Source organism: Crocodylus porosus, unplaced genomic scaffold, assembly GCF_001723895.1.
Source record: "Crocodylus porosus isolate Cpor-Errol unplaced genomic scaffold, CroPor_comp1, whole genome shotgun sequence".
NCBI lineage: Eukaryota > Metazoa > Chordata > Crocodylia > Crocodylidae > Crocodylus > Crocodylus porosus.
Genome location: NW_017728916.1, coordinates 19,918,540 through 19,928,497, shown reverse-complemented (window position 1 = coordinate 19,928,497; position 9,958 = coordinate 19,918,540).

Below are 9,958 nucleotides of genomic sequence, written 5' to 3'. Positions count from 1 at the left end.
GTGATAAGGGCCGTACATAGGGGCCTAGGAATATAGAGAAGTAAGAACACAGACAGGACAAAGACCTGCCAACAACTATTATTTTCCAAATATCTGTGGGATTGGGAGATGTACATGTTCAAGCTAATGTAATGTTTTGAGGAGAAATAAGGGATTCTCTATCTTCTTCTGAAGCAATGTTTACACTTAATTATTTCTAATTCATATGTCTGGTGCACAGGCCATGAGTCCATTTTTAATTCTTTCCTTCTGAAACAATACATTTTGATCTTCATCTGCTCCTCCCTCCCCCCCATAAGAGGGAGTAGTAGAAACACTAGAGCATAGTGATAGGATTCAGAGAGATCTAGACAAACTGGAGGATTGGAACAAAAGAAATCTCATGAGGTTCAATAAGGACAACTGAAAAGTCCTGCACTTAGGATGAAACAATCCCATGCACTTGTACAGGCTGAGGACTGACTGGCTAAGCAGCAGCTTTACAGAAAAGGACCTGAAGGTTACAGTTAGCTGAATAGACTGTTCTCAGTGGTAGCAGGTAACAGAACAAGGAACAATGGTCTCAAGTTGAAGAAAGGGAAGTTTAGGTTTGATATTAGGAAAAACTCTCTTACTAGGAGTGGGGTAAGAAACTGGAAGAGATTGTTGGAGGTTTTTAAGACCCAGGTAGAAAAAGTCATCTGAGATGATATTGTTGGGGATGGTCCTGCCTTGAGCAGGGAGTTGGACTAGATGACCTCCTGATGTCCATTCCAATCCTAATTTTCTATGATCCTATGCTTCTATGAAATGTTTGATTTACAACAAATTGAGCATTGCTAACTCTGTGTTTCATTCCCAAAACACCAACACAATAACTTCATAACAGAAGCCCTCAAAACTGTCCTCTTGTTCTGAATTGTAACGATTTTTAGTTAAAGCAAGAGCCTGTATTCATGTTGGCAAAAGGCAAATCAATTTCAAATTCTATACTATGCTGAATATTAATTTCCAAGATTAATTATTACTATATTAAACATTAACAAACTCAGGGAACTGATGGGCAGGATCTCCTGGGGGCAAGTCTGAGGAGAAAAGGAGTCCAGGAGATCTGTCTGACTTTAAGGAAGTTATCTTAAGAGTGCAGGAGCAAGCTATCCTGCAACAGAAGAATTGGAAAGGTAGCAGGAGGCCGCCTTAGTTAGTAAGAAGGTGAAACTCAAAAAGGAATCCTATAAAAACTGGACAGTTGGCCATAGTACTAGAGAATAGCATAAAAGCATCCTACAGGCATGCAATGAGAAAATGAGGAAGGCCAAGGTACAATTTGACATGCTGCTAATAATGGGCATAAAAGGCAATAAAAAAGGATTTCACAAGTATGTCAAAAGAAGAAAACCAGAGAGACCAAAGGTCCCTTATGAAATGCAGATGGCAATATATTTATGAATGATGCAGAGAAGGCTAAAGTATTTAATGATTTTTTTTTTTACTTCAGCTTTCACAAATAGGGGCCCGTACCAAATAAGTGCAATTGGCAGGAAAGAGAGGCTTAGAGACAAACTACCTCGAAAATTGGGTTATGGATTATTTAAAGAAACTAGATGCTTTTAAATTGGCAGAGCCAGAAGGGAGGGACCTTAGGGTGCTAAAGGAAATAGCTGATGTAATTCCAAAGCTATTACCTATCTTCTTTGTAAACTTGTTAAGTGAGGTCCTGGAAGATTGGAAAGGGAAAAATATGGTGCCCATCTTTAAGAAAGGGAAGAAGGAGGATCCACGGCATTACAGACCAATCAGCCCAACCTTCATACTTGGAAAGACCATGGTACAGGTCTTCAAGGAATCTACTGTGAAGTACCCAAAAAACAAGGTAATCAAGAACAGCCATTATGGATTCACCAAGAGTAAGTCATGCCAAACCAATATGATTTCCTTCTATAATAGGGAGACAGTTTCTGTGGATGGAGGGAGAGCATAGACCTTGAGTTTAGCATGGTTGTTAACACGGTTTCCCACAATATTCTCATTAAGAAGCTACTGAAAGACAGAGTAAAGTATTGTAAGGTAGATACATAACTGGTTAGATCATTGTGCTGAACGAGTAGTCACGGATGGCTCAATGTCGGGTTGGGAGAGGTTATCAAGTGGGGTTCCCCAGAGGTCTGGCCTGAATATTGTTTAATATCTTCATTAATAATTTTGGGCTCTTAGCAAGCATAGCACATTTGTAGACAATGCCAAGTTGAATGGAGTTGAAGATACTCTAGAAGGTATGGTTAGCATCCAGAATGACCTGTCTAGTGTGGAGAAATATTTCACAATCAATCAGATGAGACTCAACAAAGACCATACAAAGTCCTGCACATGGCATGGAATAATTGCTTACACAAATACAGACTATGGAATGATTGGCAGTACTGCAGGAAAGGACTCAGGTAACAGTGGTCTATAAGCTGAACATAGGCTGACATTGCAAAATAAAACAATAGCATACTGGGTTGCATCAATAGAAGTGTTCCATTCCAGTCAACATTGGTGAGGCCGCACTTGGAGTACTGTGTCCAGTTTGGGCCCAATACTTCAAGAATGAGGTAAACCCAGAACAGAACAACAGAAATGATCAGTAGCCTGAGAGGCAAGGCTTATGAGGAAAGCACGAAAGAACTAGAGCTATTTAGTCTGGAGAGGAAAAAACTGAGTGGTGATTTGAGAATAGTCTTAAAATACCTGAAGGGTGATTACAGAGCAGATGGAGATAGACTTTTATCTGTAGCCATAGGGGACAGGACTAGGAGCAATGGCCTCCAGTTTTATCAGGGGAAATTTTGGTTGGAGATTAGGAGGAACCCTAAAGGTGGTCAAACATTGGAGTAAGGAATGTGGTGTTTTTACCTTGAAAAATGGGAATCTTGTTCCTTAAAAATTTTCAAGAGCAGTTTAGTTTGACTTTTGGCTGGGATAGTTTAATTAAGATAATTCTCCTGCCTTGGGCCGGGGGTAAACTAAATGACCTCATGAGGTCCCTTCCAGTCCTACTTTCTTAATGGTCCTGTGAAAACATTAATTGAATTGTTCTAGATATATTAGAAACTCTATTGACAATAATTAATTAAATTATTATAATTCAGGTCTCATAAATATACATTTTAGGCTATTTAAACTGAATTTACATTTTCTTAGCAAATTCATTATACTCCTTGTTCAAAATGGTCTTCAAAATATTTAGTATGTATAATTTTAAAGATTTTTAAAGACTTAGATGTCTCAACTATTTTCTAGACATGTAAGACAGAAAAACGTGTAAACTGATAATTAAAAATAGTTATTAATCCTAAAGGAAAAAATAGGGATGGTTAACAATTAATGTTAAAATAAAAAATGGTGAATTCATAACTCCAAGGCATCTCATCTCCCATATGTGCTACTTCTGCCTAAGGACAGAAAATGGCAATGTATTCAAAAATCATTACCTCTCTCCCTTTTGCTTTCATAAACTGGATCTCTTATTACAGTACATGAATCTCAAGGGGGGGAAATGGTTGATAATCTAAATCTCCAAGATAGCATTTAACCCTTCTGCTCTCTCCAGACCACTTGTCAGAAGATACACAGACAATATTGCTTTTATGTTTTGACCAGTCTGACAGTTGTGAAGAGCAGTATACAAACCAACTCAAATCAATCATCAAGCAATCAAGCAATGTATATGCTCATGCATCTCAATATTAAGGTTTATTGTGACATTTATTTTAGCTTTGCAAACATGGAATCTTTCGTCTAATACTTACATTTTATACTTTTATATAAAAAAAGTGAAGTCCTTTAAGCCACCAAATGGAATAAAGGTGACTGTCCAGAGGCAATGGCACACTTTATGTTCTGTTTCTTTCTACTAATGAGCTAGAGAAGCCTGAAAAACCTGTGGTGTTTGAGGCAGAAAGAAACTAACAAATAACAAAAATAGATTACACTACAAGAACAACATTAAATATGGAAAGAATTTTAAGTGTGAGGATTTGGACTTGGCTATTTGGAAATAACTTCAGTTTTGACCTTTGTTTTTTGTGACTAGTGCATGTCTTGACTATCTGATTTAAAGCAAGACCAGCTAAAGCCAAGCACTCCCAGTGAGATTTTTCGGTAGGTTTATTTTCTGGCATTCATCAAACTCATGGAAGAGAACTAGAAAAGGCACAGTGGCATACAGCCTTCAGAGAGAAGTGAATATTTTAATATATGTTCACAGTATAAGGCTGGGTGGTAACCATTCTAGGCAAATCTATGCCAGTGACTGTCAACCAGGGAGCTGTGGCACCTTAGGGTGCCTTGAGATCTTTTCAAAGATCCTTCAGGGTGCCACGTAATGTTAGCATAATTAAGTGTGCAAACATGCTTCACAAATAAACCCAGAGAATTCAGAAAGGCAGTAACACTGTCAAAAACATCTGGACCTGTTGTGGTATTTCTGAGTTCTTTGCAACAGAACAATTGCTCTATTTATTTTTTCTGCAGTCAAAAAAGTCAAAACTAATATCTAGCATTTTCTGAGGGGTGCTTCAAATCTAAAAAGACAGAAAACCACTGATGTATGCAATATTTTAGTTTGAAACTTGTATGCACCTTTGATGGAAACAGTTGTTCCATTTTAAAGGGAAATTTATCCACCTGTCTTCCTTCACTCTCCCTCCAGTATACTTTCTATTCTGGTTCAGTCACCAAGTGATGTTGTTATCCATGTACTAATCCACTTGTAACTCTGGATGCTTGGTAACAACTACTCATTTCAAAATATGTTACTTTGGGGAATTTGATATATTTAAGTGGAGCTGATTCCAATATGTATTTGGCTCAATATTGAAATTAGACATATATATTTTTTCAACATTATGTAATGTGTCATGTTTTATAATACATATGGGTAAGATTTCTGAATGAAGGCCACAGATCAATAGCTAAGCCTTCTACTGCTGGTTGCAAAAAGTGGATTTATATATATATTAGGCATTAATATATATATATGATAATAATAGGGATAACTATATATATATATAGGGTAATAATATATATATGTAGGGTAATAATAGGGATAAATAGATATAGATATAGATATAGATATAGGGTAGTAATAGGGATAAAAACATCACTCCTTAGCCAGCTGAATCTGATGGGTTAAAAAAAGACCACTTGGTCTCTTTGTTCAGCCCAAAATCCTAATACCCCAGTTTGCCATATCCTTTGATATACCACAGGGTTTCCATTAAATATGTGATGTGGAAAATATACAACTGGGGTATTAGAATTTTGCAAATATGCAAACTGGGGTATTAGGATTTTGAGCTGAACAAAGAGACCGAGGGGTCTTTTTTTACCCATCAGATTCAGCCAGCTAAGGAGTGATGTTTTTATCCCTTTTATTCTTAGAAACCTTACCTTTGTTTAATAAAAGTCAAATATATTAAAGAAATTGAAACCATGTTTTGAATCTCCAACTTATAAAAAGGATCACAGCAGGTAAGTATTTACCTGAAAAGGAAGATAGAGGGGACTCGATACAGTGATTCAAAATTATGCAGGTTAGCCTGAGGACTTGCAGTTGTCATCCCACATTCTGTCAATAAATACTGAAATTTTAACAAGGGGCTTCAGAAAGCATTTCTCTCCTTGCCTGTAACAAGTCCATATCCTAGGGATATGTACAATACAGACAGAATGTTCCACAAGGGACCATTGAACATCTATATATAACTAATGAATAAAATTATTTTCTCCTAACCAACAACCATGATGAAGGCCAGGACCCTGGCAAACAAACTCTTTTTTCAAACTGCAATTAATGGAATAGTTTTATTTTGTTCCAGAAAGGAAAGTATTCATTAGCATCATCATCACAAAGGATATGAGGGATACAGAAAAATATGAAACTACTTTGACTTGGAAGAAAAAGGCAGAGTAAAATCCATATATACAAAGGTACAGCCAGGAAGTTCTGCGCCTTGGGTGGCATTGGCTTGAGGGTCAACATCAGTGGCTCGGTTGCTGATACTAGATTAGGAGCAACGGCAGCTGATATTTTTGTGCATACTCCCCTACAAACCCACTAAGTCAGCACCCAAATCTGGTGCCCTACTCATTATATTACTGCTTATATACTGTATACAGTGTGGATGGAGCCTAGGACTCTTTTCATTTCCAGAATATCTGCCATTAAATTCATCTTTCTAAAACAAAAAATATTTGTTTAGATTATCTTTATGATTAACAAATATCAACTCAATGCATGAGTTAGATCTAGATTTGATATAGCTGCCCTGGAAGGAAAATTGCTCTAATCCCTTCTTTTTAACTAAGGGACTATTTTTTTAAAAGCAACCATCCCCCAGAAATCTCTCATAACAAGAAAACATGCATGTTCAGTCACCAAGATTTGTAGTTGGTAAGCATAAAGCACACATACAAATACAAAGGAAATTGTTCTTCATACACTACAGCAGATGGGCATGGAAGAAAATAGTGCAAGTTACTGATCAATAGTGATATTTGAAGTAATACAACTTGAGTGAAGATTAAATTTACTCTCATGCTACAGGGTATAACTTCACACTGAAAGGGGTCAGGAAGGCACTTCATCTTATGTTCAGGGCAGCACATTTGACTCCGATCGGTATTTTATGGATTTTTTTTCCTTCCTCTGATGCATTCAAGTATTTGCCACAGCCAGTGGCATGATGCCAAATAGCTCTATGCTCCTATTTGCTTTATCATGGAGACCTAATTCAATTTTATAACAATGGAACATTCTAGAAGTGACTCAGAATGGAACTGTAAAAACAGTAATCTTGAGCTACTGTTCATTTTATCAAAAGCTGCAGTCTGGCTTGGTAAGTCTCCTTTGTGATAGACAACCACTTTGAAATGTACCAGCACAATAGCCAGGAAAACTTTTTAATTAGTTATATTTAGTTATTTCAAAATGCTTCCCTGTTGAAAGTTTCTTTAAACAGCACTGAGGCAGTGTAACAGTTAAGTGGCATTTTAACATATTATTCTTGTTTATTTGCTGTACCCCTATCTCTAATCTATTTGCATCTCTTTTATGTTTTAGAACCATATTTTTTTGTCTCTTTTCCAATCTTAATTTCAAACTTAAGATGAATTCAGGTAAGTAAACATGTTGCTCTTTACCTGGAATGATATAATATTGCAAAACACTTTCACTGAAATGCTGCAATATTCTGATCTCCAAAGAATTATCCATTCTAATAGGGGGGCAGGTCAAGGTTTCAAAAGTAAAAATGTCAGAAGTTGATCCAGAGCAGAAGTTACTCTCACGAAAATAAATGAGTCTCATCTGTATCCATTGATTTTAAAGTATTATGTCTATTGTTGTTATGCTCCCTACTTGAAAACAGGAACAGTTTATAAAAGATGGAGAAGCATGAACTACAGTTAATGATGGAAAGCTTTAACTTGTGTGGCAATATTAGCACCCAACTCATGCCTCTTTCATCTAATTATCACCCTAACACCATGACCTGACATCATGTTCATTAGAAGCAATGAATCTGAAAAACTGTACTTGCAATGACACTGACAACACAAATGGAAGAAATAAATAATTGAAATTGTCTTAGAATAACTATTTAAACAGCATGTTAAATCATCTTTTGCTTAACTTTTTATGGTATCAGCATTCCAAGATTGTAGTCTTGCTTTCCATTTTTATATCAAATAATTTAAATTTCATTTGTTGTAATGAATCATTTTATGGGCTTTATAAAAAGGTGTTTTATTATCTGCTGGAACTTCTGGTGAAGTGTGGATGTATTGTACAATGCTGTTAATAGTAAAATTATCCTTAATAGAAGCATCAGGAGGCATCTCATATCTGTAATCAGCATCACCTATGAAAGTTAATTCTTCAGAGTTACTCTATTTGTGGATCATATTGTCCAAAAGTCTTTTAATTTCCTTGCATTTTCTTCTATTTTCAATGCATTAGCACTTCTGAACTTTAGAAAATAAATGTTACTTGCACCAAAAAGTAGTGTACTGTAGTTGAATAGTGGTGGAGTAGGGGGAAGCAGGTGTTAGTTTCTACTTTTGGATGCATGGTATATTCCATTAATGTTGAGAAAAGCTCACTTTTTGTGCATACAGCACACCCCAGAATAAAATATAAACCATGTTTTTGAAAGGCAGAATAAAGGAAATAATAAAAAAAAGATCTTTCCTTGTAATAAGTAACTGAATAGTATCAGCTATGGAGCTGAGCCTGCTCAGTGCTCTGCTCCACTTTCACTTTTACCCAGTAAGGCAGAAACTGCTTTTGATATATGTGTGACATATAATGTGCAGTGCAATTTCCAGCAGCTGCTTTTTAGTAAAAAGGTGTATGCTGTATGCATGCAAGAAAATGCCGTATTCATGCCTGATTCTCAGCTGTGACAACTTTTTTGTTTTTAAACCAGTCTGCATCCTTTCTAGCACTATGCTGGATACTACTCTAAATTAATTGTAGCTTCACAGATGTAATATATAATTAAAGTACATATTACATAAAACTACTCAAAACATGACCAAAGTTAAATGAGACTCAAATCTGGGAGGGAGCCTCCAGGAAAAAAAAAAAGGCTAACTGGGAGTAGTTATAGTTATATGCTCTCTTCCTTTGCTTCATTTCATGTAGACCATAGGCTGAATAATTATAGGACTCTACAGAAAAAAATGTTGAAGGCCAAACTAACAGACTGTGTGTCTGCTGGAGAAACAAGCATTCCCATGCAAAATTACCCTATGTATATAGTCTTGCAAAAAATGTTTCTCTTGTGAAATCTTCCCTAGAGCATAAAGAGAAGAGATTTCTGCCTGCATATTGAAGTCTCAAGTGATCTGTCCCTCTTTTAATTAAATGAGATGTCTCTCCTTTGACTATTATTTTGATTGGGGGAAAGCATGGGGACTTTACTGAATTAATACAAACCTGATTCTATTCTCAGAATGATGGGTTACACAACCGTTGGGCTACTGTTACAGGTGAGGCCACCTCTATACATTACATGCATCACAAAATGACTGGGTTAATTTAGAATGTCTATACATCTAAATTAACTATCATGCCATAAAAAGGGCCAACCAGCTATAAAGTTAGGGCTGAGAAAAATGTATTAATTTTATACCTGGTTTCTATCCAGTTTTAATCTGACACAGCTATGCCCCTGAGGCTGGGAGCCCTGTCAACTGACAAGACTCCTGTCTAGGGTAGTGCCTCATGTGCTGCTGCAGATCAGAATCAGAGAATCATAGAATATTAAGGTTAGAAGGGACCTCAGGAGGTTATCTAATATAACCCCCTTCTCAAAGCAGGGCCATCCCCAATTATCAGGCCAGCCCAGTCTTTGTCTAGCCAGGTCTTAAAAGCCTCCAGGAATGGAGATCCACAAGCTCTCTGGGTAACCTATTCCAGTGCTTTACTACCCTTCTAGTGAAAAACTTCTAGTGAAAAAGTTTTTCCTAATATCCACCTAAATTTCCCTTGCTGCAGCTTGGGACCATTGTTCCTCGTTCTGTTATCTGCCACCACTAAGTACAGTCCAGCTCCATCCTCTTCAGAACCAACCTTCATGTATTAAATTCCCACCTCAGTTTTCTCATCTCCAGATTAAATAAACCCAGTTTCCTCAGCCTCTCCTCAGAAATCATGTGCCCCAGGCCTCTTGTCATTTTTCTGCCCTCCCCTGGATTCTGTCCAATTTGTCTGCATCTTTTCTGTAGTGGAGCGGGGGGACCCAAAACTGGTCACAATATTCCAGATGTGGCCTCACCAGTGCTGAATGGAGGGGAAAAATCACTTCCCTTAATCTGCTGGCAATGTGCCTACAAATGCAGCCCAGTATGCTATTAAACTTCTTCACAACAAGAGCACACTGTTGGCTCATATCCAACTTATTGTCCACTGTAACCCCCATGTCCTTTTTGG